Source organism: Schistocerca nitens, chromosome 7, assembly GCF_023898315.1.
Source record: "Schistocerca nitens isolate TAMUIC-IGC-003100 chromosome 7, iqSchNite1.1, whole genome shotgun sequence".
In the NCBI taxonomy this organism is placed as follows: Eukaryota; Metazoa; Arthropoda; class Insecta; order Orthoptera; family Acrididae; genus Schistocerca; species Schistocerca nitens.
Genome location: NC_064620.1, coordinates 418932318 through 418953782, shown reverse-complemented (window position 1 = coordinate 418953782; position 21465 = coordinate 418932318).

Here is a 21465-nt window from a genome sequence, read left to right as displayed (position 1 = left end):
ACTACATTTACTAAAATTGGTATTTGACTTATTGGTCTTGCAGTGTTTGTGTAAATTCAACCCCTAAGGTATGAAACAGGAGATGAAAATTTTTATAGACATATTTCATTAATGAAGTATTGAATTTAGCTTCTCGGTTAGAAATAAAATAGGATGTGTTTCAGTATTTTAGGAAATTCAATTCCTAATGAGACGTAATTGTGTCTGACTGATTCATTATCGTTGCCAAGCCCAAACAACAAAGGATAGGAACATGACATTTGGAGAGGGTGTTCATTTTATACTGTAGGCATCGTTTAGTAAGGGATTAATTCGAAGTTCCACCCCTAAGTAGGGGATGAAAGGTTTTTTGAAAATTTGTCGCTATTCAGGCATTTTTAAGCTAGAACTACAAAAATTGGTATCTGAATTCTCTGTCAGAGATTCATGTACGCACTTACGGAGTTTTGGAAATTCATCCACTAAGGGGAACAATAGCGACAGACACCTTTTTTTTGGAAAATAAATCATTACTGAAGTCCTAATAGAGCATTTTTAAAGCTACATTTACGAAAACAGGCATTTGACTTTTCGGTTAGAAATGAAAACTACCTGTTTCAGTGTTTTTGGAAAATCCCCTAAGGGGGTGAATCAGTGATGGAAATTTTTATAAAAACAATTCATTATTAAAGAAGTTTTTAAGTTAAAACTAAGAAAATTTGTATTTGGGTTGTTGGTTCGGAAAAACAAGCATGTCTCAGCGATTCTGGAAATTCAACCCCTAAGGGGGTGAAATAGGGAATGAAAATTTTTCTGAAAATCTTTCGTTACGTTAAAACATTTACAGCTAAATCTATGAATATTTTTAGCTTATAAATAAATATGTGTTAAAAGGTGAAAGTTTCTACGGAAATATCACCACAAGAACTCAAATGCATGACTAACAAAGATATGCAACTGTAGCTGCTAGATTAGGTTTTCGGTCAGAAGTAAATACGGAAAATACCATGATTCTACGGTCTTATTAATGTAGAAAGTTTGGAATAAGTTGCAATTTGTGAACAACATAAAAATTCGATTAAAGGAAAACAAAAAAATCTGTGCAGAACATACGGTCAATGCGAGTGAAGCAGTGGGTGCTAAGCTAGTTGTGCAACAGCTGGTTTTAGAGATAAAAGGTCGCCGTACAGATTTCTTCTCCCATTATCTCTAACGTAACCAAATACCACACACAATACTGAATCGTACTAATTTTTCCTAATACGCGGTGTACTCGAAATGTGAGGGCCGCACAGTCATCCATTCGAAGAATTTTTCGTAACACAAAATTTTTGAGGTATTCGTGGTCATTTGTTGACGTGCTTTTCTACATCCAAACGTTTTAATGTGCAGTCAGCTTAGGAGGTCATCGAGCTGTTGCTCACCATGGCTCCACATGATGGAGGTGTCGACGTACATCTACCATACTTAGGTTTCCAAGGTGCCAAGTCCGTTGTCTGTCCCAGGAGAAATTGGCAACGACCAGACTAAAAGGACTACCCAGGAGGTCATCTTCCAGCTGTCGGTATGAAGTGCCATTTCAGATACAGTGGCTCGCAATAAGATATGTATGAAACGTTTTGATGAAGTCATGCGGAAAAATTGAACCGATATGCGCCAGATAGTCAGTGGAGACACTTGATAAACATAGAAGTAGCATCAAGGCTATCAGAACGTCACCCGTTACAAGTTACATTTCTTCAACTTCTCAGTTAAATGTTCCAAGTCCTTTACTGTGTGTCGGTTTTTCCCTTGTGCAGCTGAAACAGAGAGGTCAAGTGTTTCCCCAGCTTAAACGCCATGGGAAAAGTTGCGATTACGATTGGTCTCAATATTCCTTCTCTGTAGAGTTTTGGTAATCCTTTCAGCTGAGATGTTAAGGCTTCTGCGTTGGACAGGTTCCTCTGTATGCCTGCCGTGAGAGAAAACACTTCCATTAACCGATTCGTACCCTGTGTGATCCATTGTGTGAGATTAGCGCTTAGATTTTGACCACATACCCCTACACCAGTTAAATAAGAAGTATCAGGAAACTTAACACCAGGCGAAGTAACACATCGGAAGAAGAAATATCAGGAACGGTCCTTTTACCATATATCCCCAGTGTGACGGATAGAACAGACATTACATTGTATAAACACGGCATAAAGACTATTTACAAACTGCACAATAACAGTGATGTCTCCGATCGGCAAAGGGTTCAAATAATTCAAATGGCTCTGAGCACTATGAGACTTAACTTCTGAGGTCATCAGTCGCCTAGAACTTAGAACTAATTAAACCTAACTAACCTAAGGACATCACACACATCCATGCCCGAGGCAGGATTCGAACCTGCGACCGTAGCGGTAGCACGGTTCCAAACTGGAGCGCCTAGAACCGCACGGCCACTCCAGCCGGCTCGGCAAAGAGAAAACAGGACTCACTCGCAACCACAGACCATGTACATATGGAACAGTCTTATGTTGGAATGACCGGACGAGTTCTCAGTATCAGGACATCGAAGATAAACACTATTGGAAGTTGGGAAAGTTGGATAAATCGGCCGTAGCGAAACAGTGTGTGTGAGAACGACTACGTAACGTAATTCGCCGACGAGCAGGTTCTCGCTATGGATAAGAGTTACCACGCCCGTTTGTTCAGAGAAGCTACTGAAATTCTTAAGCATGACAGTAGTTTCAGCAAGAAAGAGGAAATCCTCAAGGTAACAGTATGAACGTTTTCTGAATTCACGTGCTGCAGCGCACGACTGTTGCAGATAAAAGAGGGAAAAACTCAGCGGTAACAATCAGCCACGAGCCATTGGTGCGGCAGGTACGTACAATCTTCGGAGGGAAGCTCGACTCCAGTCTGCCACCAGCAATGGAGGAGGGTGAATATTTGACAATGTCAACCTTCCTACTGGTGGTAAGTCAGAAAAAAATCATTAAACAAACGTCAGCCAAAGATCAAATATCTCGAGACGAAAGTCACTTTACTTTTAGTAACGTTGCACTTACTTCTTGATAACTTCTGCCTAGAAGTTTTATGCCTGGGATTTGAACCAGCTAATGTTTAGAGTTCAGCATCATCTTAAAAACATTGTCCAAAAAGCCATTTTTTCAAGTTCAAGAAGAGATAATAGGCGCTTTGTGTGATGTCGGGACTGTAGGATGCACTGTCGACAACTTCCAATGAAATTGTTGAACCTTCTTGACGCGTGCAGTGCTTCGATACGAACTCGAAAGGGTGTTATACTTAGCCTGCGTAGCTAAGCATCCGCCTCCTTCACGTCCCGCCAGGAGGCATACGCCCTCTCCATCTACATCGGTACTTCGCAAGCCACATGACTGTGTGTGGCGGAGGATAATTCTGGTAGCACTAACTGATCCCCCCTTCTACATTCCCTGGGAATGGCGCGTGGGAAGAAAGATAATCGGTAAGCCTCTGTATATGTTTCCAGTTATCAACAGTTCAATGCCGGTGTCGACGGACCCAGGCTAGCACAGAGCTTTGTGTCGTGCACTCATCAAGGGTGCACGAGAAGGCCTTCGGCTCCGAAAGCCCATATCGATGATGTTTCAATGAATGGTTCGCACGCTAACACTTGTTGATGGCCCAGCATTGAAATCAGCAGTAATTTGTGGAAGGGTTGCACGTCTGTCACGTTGAACGCTTCTCTTCAATCGCCGTTGGCCCCATTCTAGCAGCATCTTTTTCCGCAGTGATGTCGGATATTTGATGTTTTACCAGATTCCTAATTTTCAGTTTACACTCATGTAATGGTCGTACGGGAAAATCCCCACTTCATCGCTAACTTGGAGATGCTGTGTCCCATCGCTCATGCGCCGACTATGACACTACGTTCAAATTCACTTAAATCTTGATAACACGCCATTGTAGCAGATGAAACGGGTCTAACAACTGCGACAGACACTTCTTGTCTTATATAGACGTTGCCGAACGCAGCGCCGTATTCTGCCTGTTTATATATCTCTGTATTTGAATACGCTTGCCTATACCAGTTACTTTGGCACTTCAGTGTACATTGTAAACAGTAATGATCCTGTCATACAAATTTCATTCCGGAATTCCGGAAATTACTTTCACAGGTTTAGATTTTATTACGTTAAGAGCAATGTGTTGAGTTCTGTTCGTACGGAAGTCTTGTATCCAGTTGCAAATTTGGTCCAAAATTCGGTAAGTTCGTATTTTATTTCTTTTTTCACTAAACGGCAGTGTGGGGCGGTGTCAAATAGCTTCCTGAAGTCAAGGAACATGGCATCAATCTTAGCACCATTGTCCACGGCACTGTGGATCTCATGGAGGAACAGAGCGAGCTGCGTTCGCCAAGTCCTCTGTTTGCGGAATCCATTTTGGGTTTTATAGACAAGATTTTCGTTCTTGAGCGTAAAACATGTTCCATTATTGTACAACAGATTGACGTCAACGACATAGGTCTATAAATAGGTACATCTGTCCTATGTCCCTTCTTGAGTACGGGAGGAAATAGTGCTTTTTTTCCAGCCGCTAGGTACCCTCAGTTGCTCCAGCGAACTACGATACACTACTTCTATAAGGGAAGCAAGTTCTTTCGTATAATCTTTGTAGAATCTTATACGGATCTCATCTGGTCCTGATGCCTTTCCACCACTACAGACTGTAGTTGCTTTCTCTGTTGCACAAGCGATTATCTCAAAGTCCGCCATTTTGACGTTCGTACGACGCAACTGGAAGAAGGGACCGTCTTAGGATCTTGCGCGGTGAAACAATTTCGTCAGACCGGGTTGAGTATTTCGGCCTTTCCATAGCAGTATGGCGAAGGACATTTAATCTTTAGTTCAGGGCCTAGTTTCTCTACGGCGCATTTTATGGATCTTTCTCCAGGAGCACTACGTGATCAAAAGTATCCGGAAACCTGTCTGTAGATGACTTACAAGATCGTGGCACCCTCCATCGGTAATGCTAGAATTAAGTATGGTGCTGGCCCACCCTTAGCCTCTAGTCTCGCAGGCATACGTTAATCTGGTGCTGGAAGGTTTCCTGGGAATGCCAGCCCATTCTTCACGCAGTGCTCCACTGAAGAGAGGTATCGATGTCGGTCAGTGAGGCCTGGCACGAAGTTGGCGTTCCAAAAATCCAAAGGTGTTCTGTAGGATTCAGATGAGGACTCATTTCAGGCCAGTCCATTACAGGATGTTACTTTCGTGTAAATACTCCGCCACAGCCCGTGCATTATGAATGGGTTCTCGATCGTGTTGAAAGATGCAATCGCCATTCCCGAATTGCTCTTCAACAGTGGGAAGCAGGAAGATGCTTAAAACATCTATGTAGGCCTGTTCTATGATAGTTCCACGCAAAACAACAAGGGGTGCAAGCCCCCTCCACGAAAAACACGACCACACCATAACACTACCGCCTCCGAATTTTACTGTTGGCACTACACACGCTGGCAGATGACGGTCACCGGGCATTCGCCATACCCACACCCTGCCACCGGACGGCCACATTGTGTACCGTGATTCGTCACTCGACACAACGTTTTTTCACTGTTCAGTCGTCCAATGTTTGCCCTCCTTACAGCAAGCGAGTCGTCGTGTGATGTGTGGCTTATGAGCAGGCGTTCAACCATGAAATCCAAGTTTTCTCACCTCCTTCCTAACTGTTCTAGTACTAGCATTAGATCCTGATGCAGTTTGGAATTCCTGTGTGATGGTCTGGATAGATGTCTGCCTGTTACACATTACGACCCTCTTCAAGTGTCAGCGGTCTCTATCAGTCAACAGACGAGGTCGGCCTGTACGCTTTTTGCTGTACGTGTCCTTTCACGTTTCCACTTCACTATCACATAGGAAACAGTGGACCTAGAGATTAGCAGTGTGGAAATCTCGCGTACAGACGTATGACACAAATGATTCCCCATCACCTGACCCCATTCGAAGCCCGTGAGTTCGGCGGAGCGCCCCATTCTGCTCTCTCACGATGTCTAATTACTTCTCTGGTCGCTGATATGGAGTACCTCACAGTAAGTGGCAGTACAATGCACCTAATATGAAAAACGTATGTTTTTGATGGTGTCCGGATAGTTTTGATCACCTTTTGTACCTGTTTTTAGCTGTCTTTCCTTTCGTCGTATGGGCTTAACGTGTAGTCACCTGTAACTCTTTTTTGTGTTCTACGGTTCTGACATGGGCGCATATGACCCTAGTTGTTTCCACACCCTAAAACAAAACAAAAGAAACTTGCCTCTTGTCTGTATTCTATTTCGGGGTCTGTATGGTCACTGAGTGACTGAATAGATGTTTTCGACTCGCTTACCGACTTTAAGCGAGACGAAAACCTCTTGGGTTTTTTAGTCAGATCAGTTGACAAGATTTTAGTTTGAAGGTCACTGAACGCTTCACTCATTAATCTCCTAACACTCATTTTCTCTTCGTGCAGCTTTTGTTTGTTTACTAGATTTTGACTTCCCTTGAATATTTGATGAAGCTCTCTTTGTTCACGTAACAGTTTTCTGAAACGGTCATTAAAACCACGTTGTGACTCACCCATCCCTTAAGACCTTGTTCGGAACACACTTGTCTAAGGCATACTGAACGAAGCTTGTAAACTATTTTCCATTTTTGCTTCATGTTGTGTCGGCAGACTTGCCAACACTACGCACACTAATTGAAAGAGGCGGCCAAGATGCACGCGCTAACTCACGAAGGATGGAGTGAGGTCTGAAACAGGAGACTTAATGAATGCTATAAAGAAAAGTACGTAGCTTCTGAACTACTTAACTTTTAATCCTTCCTTTGTATACATCGTTCTTGATGAGACATCTGGAGATTGTGGCGATACAAGTGAGGCTCTTTAAATACAAGCTATCTAAGGCTAATGGCGCCTTGCTAGGTCGTAGACATGAACTTAGCTGAAGGCTATTCTGTCTCTCGGCAAATGAGAGCAAAGGCTTCGTCAGTAGAGTCGCTAGCAACGTCGTCGTACAACTGGGGCGAGTTCTCGTACGTCTCTCGAGACCTGCCGTGTGGTGGCGCTCGGTCTGCGATCACACAGTGGCGACACGCGGGTCCGACATGTACTAATGGACCGCGGCCGATTTAAGCTACCACCTAGCAAGTGTGGTGTCTGGCTGTGACACCACACTTCACATCTTCGTTCTCAGCACTGAGTATTTGTTGTTGACTGCTCAGATGCTCTGCAATTTCTATCCTGTCACTCTTGCTAAGCAAAAATATTTTCCTGCCTTTCTTAACATTCGGTGTAAAAACCGTGGTCATGGTTGCTATCACAGCCTTCTTCTACGACAACTGAGCCGCAAAGTTCAGATCTGTTTGTAGCTAGGAGGTCCAGGACTTTTACTTGTCGAGTTAGTTCCCGCATTACCTGCTCGAAATTATTTTCGGACTAGAAATTCAGAATAATGTCACACGAATTCCTGTCTCTGGCACCAGTTTTTATAGCATGAGTCTTCCTATCCACAACTTATCCCCCATTACACAGCATGACCAGGAAAGTTTTTGACAATGTTCTGCAAGTTCTCTCTGAAGCACTCTACCACACCAGCTCATCACCCAGGCGGTCTAAAAAAGCATCCGATTACCACAGCACCGACTCAACGGCGTTCCGCACGATCCCGCTCTCCGTCGTTTACCACACGTAACTACAGTGTGTACGTGTTACTATTAGTCATGTGAATACCGTGGGCATTTGCGGAAGTTGACTATGAATGAGTGAGTGATTCTCTATTGTTCAACTTACGTGGTCAAGGAGATTTGGTGGAACACTGCCTTGTACCTTTTTCCACTGTTTGTGTCTACAGGACTGATAGGCAAAGAGGGTTAGTCTGTAGGGCTTGGAGAGCACCTTAGTTTGTAGACTGTACAAACAGTTATCTACTGTACTGTAGTGTTCTTTAAACAATACGTCTTACGTCGGTTTTACTTCAAGTGTTTAACACTTCAAACACAGTTTACAGTGCCGAAAATCTTTATGCCACAGTTATAGGGTTTATGCGCTGTTGGTAATTTATGATTATTACACGCCCAAATTATGTGTAATTTATTTTGTACTCAAGATTAATGTAAGTTCAATTTTACTACCTCCTCTTTTAGCTTTAAGCCATATGGGCGTTGTTATTTAAATTTTATTGACACATTCTTTTGTAGAGCTAGCCAGCGTTAACGCAGCTTGAAACCAAGCTATGTATATTGGTACATTCTCTCTTGGTTGACATTTGTATTTTACTAAATTCCATGTTAAGCTATTTGTTTCTAATCTCGGGGCTCTTTAATGAGGCAACCGCTACCTATTTACCAGAGCTCGAATAATGTTCCTCTGAGTTACGTAAAGGATATATTTCACATCGTTTTTATAGCCTATGGAAGATTATGTCTGATTGTTGATATCCTTGTCTCCTACTAGGGGTAGTGAAAAGTCTTTACAAAAATACACGGTAATAAACAGAGGTAGGAATCGATTAGAAGAAATAATTCTTAACGAGGATTGAAGATAAGAGTGTGGACTATCACCTACCGTTTTTAATATTTACATTGGCTTCATTCTTCCTGCATGTAAATGTGAAGTAAACAAAGGAATTAAGGTAACAATGAGGAATACCTGACTGTGCTTCTGTTTGAAGACGATATCGTTTCTATATCAAAGAATGAGGATGGCCTCAAAAGATCAGAATACTAGCTGAACGAAATATGCAATAAATAGAACTTTAAAATTTCTAGTAATAAAACGAAAAGAATTTCATTACGAAGAAAATTGTTTTGGATAATTCAGTTTTAGAACAAGTCTCAAATCTTATATTTAGGCAAACTAAAATACACAAATTCCAAGCAGTCACTGGGCCATAAGTACACTGCAGTTCCTGTGTTATACTATGGAAGCGGAAGAATTCAAACAGAAGAAGTAAAATTCCTAAGGAAGATGAAGGGGTGCACAAGAAGAGACGTGATTAGAAATGAAGATATGAAAACCTAATTAAATATTGTCAACATGAATTTAAAAAATCAAAAATGTCGTGAAGATTGAGGTCAAGAAATCATGATAAGACCAAGTTACAGAATTTCCCAGAGAGAGATGTTGGAAGACCGGGAAAAAGGAATGATTTCGTTTGTGAATTTGGAAATAACAACAGCCTACTCCCTGAAAGGAAGATGATGCTTTTATGGTTCCTCATTACCTGTTGCGATTTGGTCTGCTTACAGGTGATAACTTATGCGTCAGTTAACGTTTATTACTTGCAAAGTGTTCCTGTCTACTCTAGTAGTACCGGAATTGACAATGTGCTTTATTGAATTTATTTCGAGACTCAGGTCAAGCTCTAAGCAATGTCACGATTTGAAATCTCAGATTAACACTGATATACTAAGTGTTGATTGCGGATTTTCTTGGACTGATGTAACTAATTCCATTCATTTGAGTTTGTCAAATATCACGTGTTAAAAAATCATAATAGCAGGTCATTCTCGTTTTTAAGACAGATCCACACAATTATAGAACTATATCGTTGACGTCAATCAGTTGAAGAACTATGGAACATGTTTTATGCTCAAGAATTATGACGTTCTTGGAAAATGAACATTTCTCTATAAAAATCAGCTTGGATTCCGCAAACAGAGATCCTGCGAAACTCAGCTCGCTCTGTTCCTCCAAGAAATCCACAACGGCGCTCAGATTGATGCCGTGTTCCTTGATTTCAGTAAGGCATTTAACACCATCCTGCACTGCCGGTTAATAAAAAAAAAAAAAAAAACGAGCTTACGGAGTATAGGAACAGACCTGAGATTCTTGCAGATAATACTCAACACGTCGATCTTTAACGGAACTAAATCGACAGATGTAAAGGGAATAATCGGAGTACCACAGGGAAGTATGATAGGACCGTGGCTGTTTACAATATGTATAAATGATCTAGCAGAAAGCGTTGGATCCTCTTTAAGGCTATTCGCTGATGATGCAGTTGTCTATACCAAAGTAGCCGGCCGAAGTGGCCGTGCCGTTAAAGGCGCTGCAGTCTGGAACCGCAAGACCGCTACGGTCGCAGGTTCGAATCCTGCCTCGGGCATGGATGTTTGTGATGTCCTTAGGTTAGTTAGGTTTAACTAGTTCTAAGTTCTAGGGGACTAATGACCTCAGCAGTTGAGTCCCATAGTGCTCAGAGCCATTTGAACCATTTGAACCAAAGTAGCGGCGCCAGAAGATAGAAAGAATTTGCAGAACGACCGGCAGAGAACTGATGAATGGTGCAGACTCTGGCAGTTGACTCTGAACGTAAATAAATGCGCATACACAGGAAAAGAAATCCACTACTGTACAGCTGCATTATTGATGACAAACAGCTGGAGAGGGCGTCTGCCATAAAATATCTAGGCATAACTATCGAGAGCCACCTTAAGTGAATGACCATATAAAACAAATAGTGGGAAAGCAGACACCAGCCTCAGATTTAATCAGAAGAATCTTAAGGAAATGTAACACATCCAAGAAAAAAGTATCTTATAAGGCGCTTGCTCGCCAGATTCTTGAGTATTCATCTGTCTGGGATCTCTATGAGGTAGGACTGATAGAGGAGATAGAGAAGATTAAGTGAAGAGCGGGGCGTTTCGTCACGGAATCGTTTAGCTGGCGAGAGAGCGTTACGGAGATGCTAAACAAACTCCACTGGCAGACGTTACAAGAGAGGCGTTGTGCATCACGGAGAGATTTACTATTGAAATTTCGAGACAGCACTTTTCAGGAGCAGTCAGACGACGTTATTACTTCCCCCCCCCCACATTCATCTCGCGTATTGACCACGAGGGTAAAATTAGAGAAATTAGAGCCAATATAGAGGCTTACCGCCAATCTTTCTTTCCACGCACTATTCGCGAATGGAAGAGGGTTGAAGGGATCAGATAGTGGTACCGAAAGTAGCCTCCGCCACACACCATTAAGTGGCTTGTGTAGAACGACGTAGATGTAGATATACTGACTGAAGCAAAGCCATGAGGACAGGTCGTGAGTTGTGCGTGGGTACTGTCGATAACACACCTGCCCGTCAAAGGTAAAGGTCCCGATTTCGAAACTCGGTCCAGCACACAGTTTTAACCTGCCAGGAAGTTTCACCGTAACAGCAGTTTGCACTACTTGTTACATAATATCAGTTGATCTTTGCTGGGTGACGTATTATGTTTTTTGTGGCCGGGCACCGTACCACAGCCAGCTTCTCGCTAGCTGCCCATTTTCACTCCCTCTTGGTTCGAGCAGGGGCTTGTGGACCGCGCGTAGTAGAGCAGTTTTCCGCGCCGTCGAGTTTGCACGTTACGTCTCAGACCGGTGAGCGTTTCGCAGTACTTATCAGCTGTCATTCTTGACCTGCGTTCCGCGAACTCAACTGGAAGAATGCCAGCGTTATCCCAGAAAAAGGTAGCCACCATGTTTCACCTCGAGCAAGGCAAATGTCTGAATTTTTTTCGGTCTTATGAAAGTCGAATAGTGCCACTGCATTGACGGTTTGGTTCTACGTTAACACAGAATGTCCATGTCTCGTGTATGATAACGAATCTTATCCCTCTTGTCGTTACTGGACGAAACTCGCTCATCTTTAGTTGGTGTAAAGCGCGACGCCATTGTACATAGGCCGGCTGCTGTGACCGAGCGGTTCTAGGCGCTTCAGTCCGGAACCGCGCTGTTGCTACGGTGGCAGGTTGGAATCCTGCCTCGGGAATGGATGTGTGATGTCCTTAGGTTAGTTAGGTTTAGGTAGTTCTAAGTTTATGGGACTGATGACCTCAGATGTTAAGTCCCATAGTGCTCAGAGCCATTTGAACCGTTTTTTGTACAGTGCATGATTGTAAACGAATAATCTGGAGTGATGAATAACGCTATACGCGGTTGCAGTCCTATGGACGGGGCTAGGTTTGGTGAATTTCTGGAAAACTGCCTGCCATAATGGATTGTGCCAACAGTGAAGTACAGAGATGGCGGTGTTATTGTAAGAGTGTGTCTGTGGTGGTTAGGGTGCGGTCCCCATTGTGCGCTTAAGAAAACGCTAGACGCAGAAGGATATAAACACATTTTACACCGTTGTGTACTGAATATAGTAGATCAACAATTCTAAGGCGATGACTGTATTAACTCTGTGAAAGCAGTGGCTTGTGGACAAAATAATTTCTAAAATGGGGTGGCCTGGCCAGACTTGCGACCCGAACACGGTGCAAGGACTTTCGGATGCGTTAGAAAGTCCACTTAGCTCCAGACCCCAGCGTCCAGCTTCACCACTTTGTCTGGTTTCAGCTCTTGATGAAGAATGGTCTGACACTGAAACTACCACAACAGAGATCTGGCCGTCATAAACGGGAAGGATGGACACACCCCCTATTAATGTCCACCAACAGGTGTCCGGCTACTTTTGGTCAGTTAATCTAAGTAACAAGGTAGGTACGACTTATGCGGTCTGGCTCGCAAGCCAATGGACTGCACATACTGCACATCGGAACCGGTATATTCTGCTATGTGCGCACGGCCCACAATGCAACAAACAGAATTTGCGAAATGTAAGAACACAAGCAAGCACATGAACTAGGTCGTCGGACAAAATCTGCGTTACAGATTCATATAATTAATTTTAAGCTCAAAGAAATGCACAGACGGTGAGATGGCAGCAAGAGTACACAAGCAACTTTCGGGTATCATTACCTGTACGAAACATACTCCCTGAATTACGACCACAGAGCGTCACGAGAGAAGAGCCGACAGGCTTTCATCTACAATTTTAAGAGAAAAGTAGCAACATGAATCACAAAAAGAAAGTTTTTCAATTACTTTCCGAAAAAGTAAGGACCCTAAGATGGAACCTTGCGGGACACCACATGTAATTACTTCGCAGGTGGATAATGACAAATTGTTTAATATAGGTCCCTTTTCCATTGACATCCTTTGTTTACCGTTAGATAGACTATAATATTTTATTTACATAAAAAGACATCATGATTTGGGCAGTCAAACGCCTTTGTCCGATGCGTGATGTAAACGAGCTGACAAGGCGTTATTGTGGCTCGGTTCCTCGTAGCGGCTGACATTTGCGGCCCGCAGCTCTACGGGGAAACTTACAGATAAAAGGTTCCTGTGCGGAAATGGCAGAACAATTTCAGCAACAGACACAAATGGATAACTAAATAACAAGGGTCGCGCGTGCAAAACGAACGTCCGGGGCGTCGTGCGCGGACTGCCTTTCGAGCGTTAACGAGGCTGACCTAATTACAGCAAAGTGCACGATGTAACATGCTATCTTGGAACAACACGTTTTCATGCAATTTTGATCAACACGAACGTCATCCTCGAGGCTCTCGTTCCTACAACAGAACTGCCGCGTGAGACCAACCCCCAACGCATAAAAAATAAATAAATAAACAGATAAAAATAAAAAAGGGTGAAAGCAGGAAGGCTGTTGTGCCATTACATAGGGGAGGGTGTAGAGTGAAGGGGCAGTGGGGAGGTTATAATATATTCGAGATTTAAGGTTTATTTTCAACACTATTTCTCATCATAACATGTAAGCTTTCACGGCCGGCGTCTTCATTAATTAAAACTTCCGGGATGAATTGCCGTGGTCCACATATAAAGCTTCTTATCCTTCCTGACGTTTCGTTGCCTACTGCGGGCAACATCTTCTGAGGTGAGTCGGCGACTGGCTGCTAGGCGCTGGAGGTCCCGCTTATATAGAGCGCTTAGATGGCGCCACCACTCATCACTTGCTTTCGACTTTAAAACTATCTCTGGCTAGTGCCATCTCTCTCGATTACAGGTAATCGATTGCCACTTCGTTGGTACAAAGTCGACCGCCATATCTTGTCTAGTTTTAATCCTTCTTCTTTTTTATTAAAATTATTTTCGTGCTTGTAGCTTCTCTATACATGCTGTGGAGGGTAAAAACTGTAGAGGAAGGTAGAGATTGGAATACTTCCAGCAAATAAGTGTGGACGTAGAATGCAACTACTACTCTGAGATGAAAAGTTTGGCGCAGGAGAAGAATTCGTAGTGGGCCGCACCAAACCAGTCAGAAGACTGATGACTCAAAAACAAAGAAGAAGTAAAGGAGATTCTAATCTCTGTCTTCCTCTACAGTTTACGCTCTCTACGGCTGTTTCTAGTACAATGAAGGTTATTCCCTGATGTCTTAAAACATGTCCTGTCCCGTCTGCTTGTCAACGTTTTCGATAGATCTCTTTCTTCGCCGATTCTGTGGAGATCCACCTCATTCATTATCAGCACTCTTCTGCAGCACTACATTTCAAACGCTTCGATTCTCTTCTGTTCCGGTTTTCCCACTGTACGTGATTCACTACCATACAATGCTGTGCTCCAAACATATGTTCTCAGATTAAGGCTTGTCATACTAGCAGGCGTCCCTTAGTTAGAAATGCCGCATAAGACAGTGCTAGTCTGCTTTTAATGCCTTCCTTCCTCCATCCTTCATGTGTTATTTTGCTGCCTGTGTAGCAGAATTCCTTAAGTTCTTCTGCTTTCTGATCGAGAGATCCTATAATTGTTCTTCATTTTTCTCTGAGGTCAGCAATGTCATCTGCGAATCATATCGCTGATAACCTACCACGCAGAATTTTAGCCGGCCGTTGGCCGGCCGATGTGGCCGTGCGGTTCTAGGCGCTTCAGTCTGGAACCGCGTGACCGCTACGGTCGCAGGTTCGAATCCTGCCTCGGGCATGGATGTGTGTGATGTCCTTAGGTTAGTTAGGTTTAAGTAGTTCTAAGTTCTAGGGGACTGATGACCTTAGAAGTTAAGTCCCATAGTGCTCAGAGCCGTTTGAGCCATTTTTTTTAGCCGGCCGTTGTGGCCGAGCGGTTCTAGGTGCTTCAGTCCGGAACCGCGCCGCTGCTACTGTCGCAGGTTCGAATCCTGCCTCGGCCATGGATGTGTGTGATGTCCTTAGGTTAGTTAGGTTTAAGTAGATCTAGGTCTAGGGGACTGATGACCTCAGATGTTAAGTCCCATAGTGCTTAGAGCCATTTGAAGCATTTTTTTGAGCAGAATTTTAATCACACCTTGGAACCCTTCATTTATTTCCTTAATAACTTCTTCGATGTACATATTGAACAGAAGAGGAGAAAGGCTGTGGCCCTGTGTTACACCATTATTAATCAGAGAATTTCGTTCTTAGTCATCCAATCTTATTTTTCCTTCTTGGTTCTTTTGTATACTGTATGTTGTCATCTTTCCCTATATCTTATTCCTATTTTTCTCAGACTTTCGAACATCTTGCACCGTTTTACATTGTCGTACGATTTCCCTAGGTCAACAGATACTGTGTCCGTGTCTTGATTTTTCTTCAGTCTTGCTTCGATTACGAACATCAGAACTGCGTCCGTGGCGCCTTTAACTTTCCTGAAGCCAAACTGATCGTCGTCTAACAGATCCCCAGTTTTCTTACCCATTCTTCTGTGCATTATTCTTGTCAGCAACTGTGATGCATGAGCTATTAAGCTGACTGTGCAATAATTCTCGCCCTGTCAGCTCTTGAAATCTTCGGAAGTGTGTGGATGATGTTTTTCGAAAGTCAGACTCGTATCTTCTACACACCAACTCGAATAGTCATGTTGTTGCCACTTCCCCAAATGACTTTAGAAATTGTGATGGAATGTTATCTAACCCTTCTACCTTATTTGATCTTAAGTCTTATAAAGCTCTTTTAAATTCTGATTCTAATACTGTATCCTCTATGTCTTCCATATCGACTCCTTTTTCTTCTTCTATCATGTTATCAGACAAGTCCTTCCCCTCATAGAAACCCTAATATACTCTTCCCATCTATCCGCTCTCCCCTCTACATTTAACAGTGTAATTCCCATTTCTCTCTTAATGTTACTGCCCTTGCTTTTAATTTAACTGAATTTTGTTTTGAATTTTCTATATGCTGGGTCAGTCCTTCCGACAATAATTTCTTTATCTATTTCTTCACATTTTTCATGTTGTTATTTCGAATTGCTTCCCTGCACTTCCTATTTATGTCATTCCAAAATCACTTGTATTTTCGTATTTTTGGATTTCACTGAACCTTTCCGTACTCTCACCTTTCTTTCTATCAGCGGAATATTTTTCTTCTGTTACCCATGGTTTCTTCGCAGTTACCTTGCTTGTACCTATGTTTTTCTCTCGAACTTGTGTGACTGCGCTTTTTAGGGGGGTCCATTCCTCTTCTACTGAACTGCCTACTGTGCTATTCATTATCGCAGTACCTAAAGCCTCAGAGCACTTCAAGCGTATCTCTTCATTCCTTAGTACTTCCGTTTCATTCCTTAGTACTCCCGTATCTCACTTGTTTCCGTATTGATCCTTCCTGACTAATCTCTTAAATTCAGACTACTCTTTATCACTTCTAATTTTGATCTGGGTATATATCTGTTCCTGGGTACGTCTTAGAATCCAGTATCTGATTTCAGAATCTCTGCCTGACAATGATTTTATCTAACTGAAATCTTCTCGTCTCCGCTGGCTTCTTACAAGTATACCTCCTCTACTTGTGATTCTTCAACACAGTATTCGCTATTGCTAGCAGAAATTTTTTTGCATGACTCAGTTAATTTTTCTCCTTCCTCATTGCTAGTTCCAAGACTATATTCTCTCGTAACCGTTTTCTCTACTCCTTCCCCTACATCCGCATTCGAATCCTCCATGACTATTAGAGTTGTATATCCCTTTATCTACTGAATTACCCATTCAGTATCCTCGGATACTTTCTATATGTCTTCATCTTGTACTTGCGACGTCGGCATGTATACGTGAACTATTTTTTTTTCACTGAACTGTTCACAGCAACTCACTCTCTATCTTAACTTCCTATTCATAACAAATCCTACTTCTGTTATATTATTTTCTGCTGCTGTTGATATTACTATATACTCTTCTGACCATTTCACTTCACAGACCCGTACTATATCTAGTTGAGACTCTTTATTTCCCTTTTCAGATTTCAGTTTCTGACGTTCAACGTCACGACTCATAGAACGTTATCTTTTCGTTGGTTATTCAGTCTTTTTCTAATGGTCGCGTTCCACTTGGCAGTCCCCTTTCGGAGACCAGAATGGGAAGCTAGTCTGGAATCTTTTGCCAATGGAGAGATCATCATGATAATTTTTCATTTACAGACCACATGTCCTGTGGATACATGTTACATGTATTTAATGCAATGGTTTCCATTGACTTCTGAATCCTCAAGGACTTTGGTCATTGCTGATTCTTTCGCCTTTTGGGGCATTTCCCATCCCAAGGGCAAGAGAGTGCCCTGAAGCTATGTCCTCTAAAATGGTTGAAATGGCTCTGAGCACTATGGGACTCAACTGCTGTGGTCATAAGTCCCCTAGAACTTAGAACTACTTAAACCTAACTAACCTAAGGACATCACACACATCCATGCCCGAGGCAGGATTCGAACCTGCGACCGTAGCAGTCGCACGGTGCCGGACTGCGCGCCTAGAACCGCGAGACCACCGCGGCCGGCAGCTATGTCCTCTCCTCCGCCCTTTTGACAAGGTCGTTGCAGAGTGACGATGATTATTAGCCAAAGACACTACCTTTTTCCGAGACCCAGTGAATTCACCGTGATTTTTTTTTTTAAAGGAGAGTGTGGAGGGGATGGCAGGAAGGGCAGAGTGGCCAGGCCAGGGATCTAACCCGAGGCCTAGCCACGTTGTACCCTTCGCTGTCAAGGGATTATGAGCGGTGAAGGGAAATGAGCAATGGGACCTTTTCTAATTTTTCAGTTTTTTAATTTTGAATTTTTTTATACCACAGCTAAAATACGCGTAACTAGCATCACATCGTGCTCTAAGTAAACAAAACATATAATTCTGGACTTTCCGACGAGATATATACGGGGAAACGGAAAATGTGCTTCGTAGCACAATGCAAAAGTGTGAACCGCTGATCTCCTTAAGCTTGACCACCCAGGTATTTCTTCATGCATGTCGTAGGTTACCCTACTGATAATCTGTCGTATTCCTCTCAGCTCAGTGAATGGGTATCTTCTCCTACCTGTTGATGATCCAGCTGAGTCCAGGGTAGCGTTGGACAGTACCTAAGTAATTAGAAAAATATTGCCTGTTCTTTGGGTTCCGTACAGTCTTGCAATGACGTTCTCGTCTTTAGGTCCACCGTGAAAAAATAAATGGTTCACTGCGTGGCCAAAGACTCACGTGACTGCGTTGTTTTTGGTGCGCGAGAAATACAGTTCATCCGGATAAAGTAGAAATCGAGGTGCGATACATTCCGGGGTAACTCGTAGAAAGTGTGTCAAATTTGTCGTACCAAGAGCCTTACGTCTTCTGCTGCGCCACAACTGACACGGTGCTCACCTGTGTCTGCTACTTCATATTCCGCACATAGAGGCGAGTGCGCCATATGTATACTGTAGAGGCGCGATCGGGTGGCTTGTTAACCGCTGATTGTGATGTACCAGGGGCTCCAGCAGCAGACCCGTAAAACTTTCCAGGCGGTGGCACCACAGCTTGATATGCGAGCTGACAAACAGGGACAAAGCTTTGTCGAGGACACGGGCTAGGCCAAGACCTCATCTGTCTGGGGGAAGGGGCAGCGATTCATAACTGACTTTGAAGAGCATGGCTATACTGACGTAGGCTCCAGATGCCATTAATATACGTCAAGCCATCAGCAACGGTATTGGATGTAGTCGTGCTATGTCTGGAACATCAACGAAGTGTGTCCTTTGAAGGATGTCGAGCGTCCGCCTACTGAGTTTGGCGACCTAGACCTTAATTTGTTTAACAAGCGGCGGTAGTTAACGGCTGCAGTGCGCCTTATGTCGTCGCGAAACACTAATCCGAGGCATCTGACAGTATCACTGAGCTGCAGGTGTTTGACAGATGCTGGGGCCAGCCGGTCTCTTATGTTTCCGGCGATATACAGGGTGATTCAAAAAGAATACCACAACTTTAAAAATGTGTATTTAATGAAAGAAACATAATATAGCCTTCTGTTATACACCATTACAAAGAGTATTTAAAAAGTTTTTTTTCACTCAAAAACAAGTTCAGAGATGTTCAATATGGCCCCCTCCAGACACACGAGCAATATCAACCCGATACTCCAACTCGTTCCACACTCTTTGTAGCATATCAGGCGTAACAGTTTGGATAGCTACTGTTATTTCTCGTTTCAAATCATCAATGGTGGCTGGGAGAGGTGGCCGAAACACCATATCCTTAACATACCCCCATATGAAAAAATCGCAGGGGGTAAGATCAGGGCTTCTTGGAGGCCAGTGATGAAGTGCTCTGTCAAGGGCTGCCTGGCGGCCGATCCATCGCCTCGGGTAGTTGACGTTCAGGTAGTTACGGATAGATAAGTGCCAATGTGGTGGCGCTCCATCCTGCTGAAATATGAATTGTTGTGCTTCTTGTTCGAGCTGAGGGAACAGCCAATTCTCTAACATCTCCAGATACTGTAGTCCAGTTACAGTAGCACCTTCGAAGAAAAAGGGACCAAAAACTTTATTGGCTGAAATGGCACAGAAAACGTTCACCTTCGGCGAGTCACGTTCGTGCTGAGTTGTTTCTCGCGGATTCTCAGTGCCCCATATACAGACATTGTGACGGTTGACTTTCCCGTTAGTGTGGAAAGTTGCTTCATCACTAAACACAATCTTTGAAAAGAAAGATTCATCTGTTTCCATTTGAGCAAGGATAAAATCACAGAAATCGATTCTTTTAATCTTATCAGCTGCAGACAGTGCTTGAACCAATTTCAGACTATAAGGTTTCATAACTAACCTTTTTCGTAGGACTCTCCATGCAGTTGATTGTGGAATTTGCAGCTCTCTGTTAGCTCTGCGAGTCGATTTTCCTGGGCTGCGAACAAATGCTTGCTGGATGCGTGCTACATTTTCATCACTCGTTCTCGGCCGTCCAGAACTTTTCCCTTTGCACAAACACCCATTCTCTGTGAACTGTTTATACCAACGTTTAATACACCACCTATCAGGAGGTTTAACACCATACTTCGTTCGAAATGCACGCTGAACAACTGTCGTCGATTCACTTCTGCCGTACTCAATAACACAAAAAGCTTTCTGTTGAGTGGTCGCCATCTTAGCATCAACTGACGCTGACGCCTAGTCAACAGCGCCTCAAGCGAACAAATGTACAACTAAATGAAACTTTATAGCTTCCTTAATTCGCCGACAGATAGTGCTTAGCTCTGCCTTTTGTCGTTGCTGAGTTTTAAATTCCTAAAGTTGTGATATTCTTTTTGAATCACCCTGTATTTAGTAACATTGAGACAGCTGTTGTAAGTCACGCCGTATGTGTCAATCCATTCTAGTGCGTTGGCTACATCGTTACCGTTGCGGAGCACAAGAACCAGTTCGTCTGTATAAGTTGTACAGCGAAATGTGACGCCACGTGAAGGGAGGCGTTGACGGAAGCAGCAGAGGATCGGTTCCAGTCCCACGACGTAGAGTAAGTAAGGTCGACAGGGGGCAGCCTTGACGCAACGATCAAGAAATCGGGAGGGACTGCGTGAGTCGCCCGTTGACGGGCACCTTGGAAGTCGCCCTTCGGAGGAGGCGTATCACGGCGTCTATGAATTGCTGTGGGTACTGCATGTGACGGAGAATGGACGACAGGTGCACGTGATCCACCCTGTCAGAAACTTGGCTAAAATCTAGCTCCGAGATACGGCGTGCCCTCGCCAGAGCTGTTACGTCACGGTATCGACTCAGTGCTGTGTGGATGTTATCGATGCTCTGTAGGAAAGCCTGATCTGATGAGACGACGTGAGGCAAGGTCGACTGTATAAGGGTAGCTAACAATCTGGTGAATATCTTCATGTCGCAGGAGGGTCGGTGAGCGGTAATCATGTACTCGAGCGCGACCTGTCGGTTTGTGGACAGGTGTAATCATTCCTCCGACGAAGACAGCGGGAAGAGCACCGCGTGCGACATAAGCTCCTGACAGCCATTAACTTGGGAGCCAGAGGTACTGAAAAGTTCTATAAAACTCCAGAGGCAGTCCACCAGGGCCAGGAGATTTGTTCGACGCCTTTTTACCTATCGCGCCGGTAACTTCATCTTCCATAATTTCGTCTAGTAATTCAGTTTGTAAGTCCTGTGGAACAGCGTCAGAGTCCAGTTGTGAAACACCTATCACCGTCGTCGGGTAGAAATACACTCCTGGAAATGGAAAAAAGAACACATTGACACCGGTGTGTCAGACCCACCATACTTGCTCCGGACACTGCGAGAGGGCTGTACAAGCAATGATCACACGCACGGCACAGCGGACACACCAGGAACCGCGGTGTTGGCCGTCGAATGGCGCTAGCTGCGCAGCATTTGTGCACCGCCGCCGTCAGTGTCAGCCAGTTTGCCGTGGCATACGGAGCTCCATCGCAGTCTTTAACACTGGTAGCATGCCGCGACAGCGTGGACGTGAACCGTATGTGCA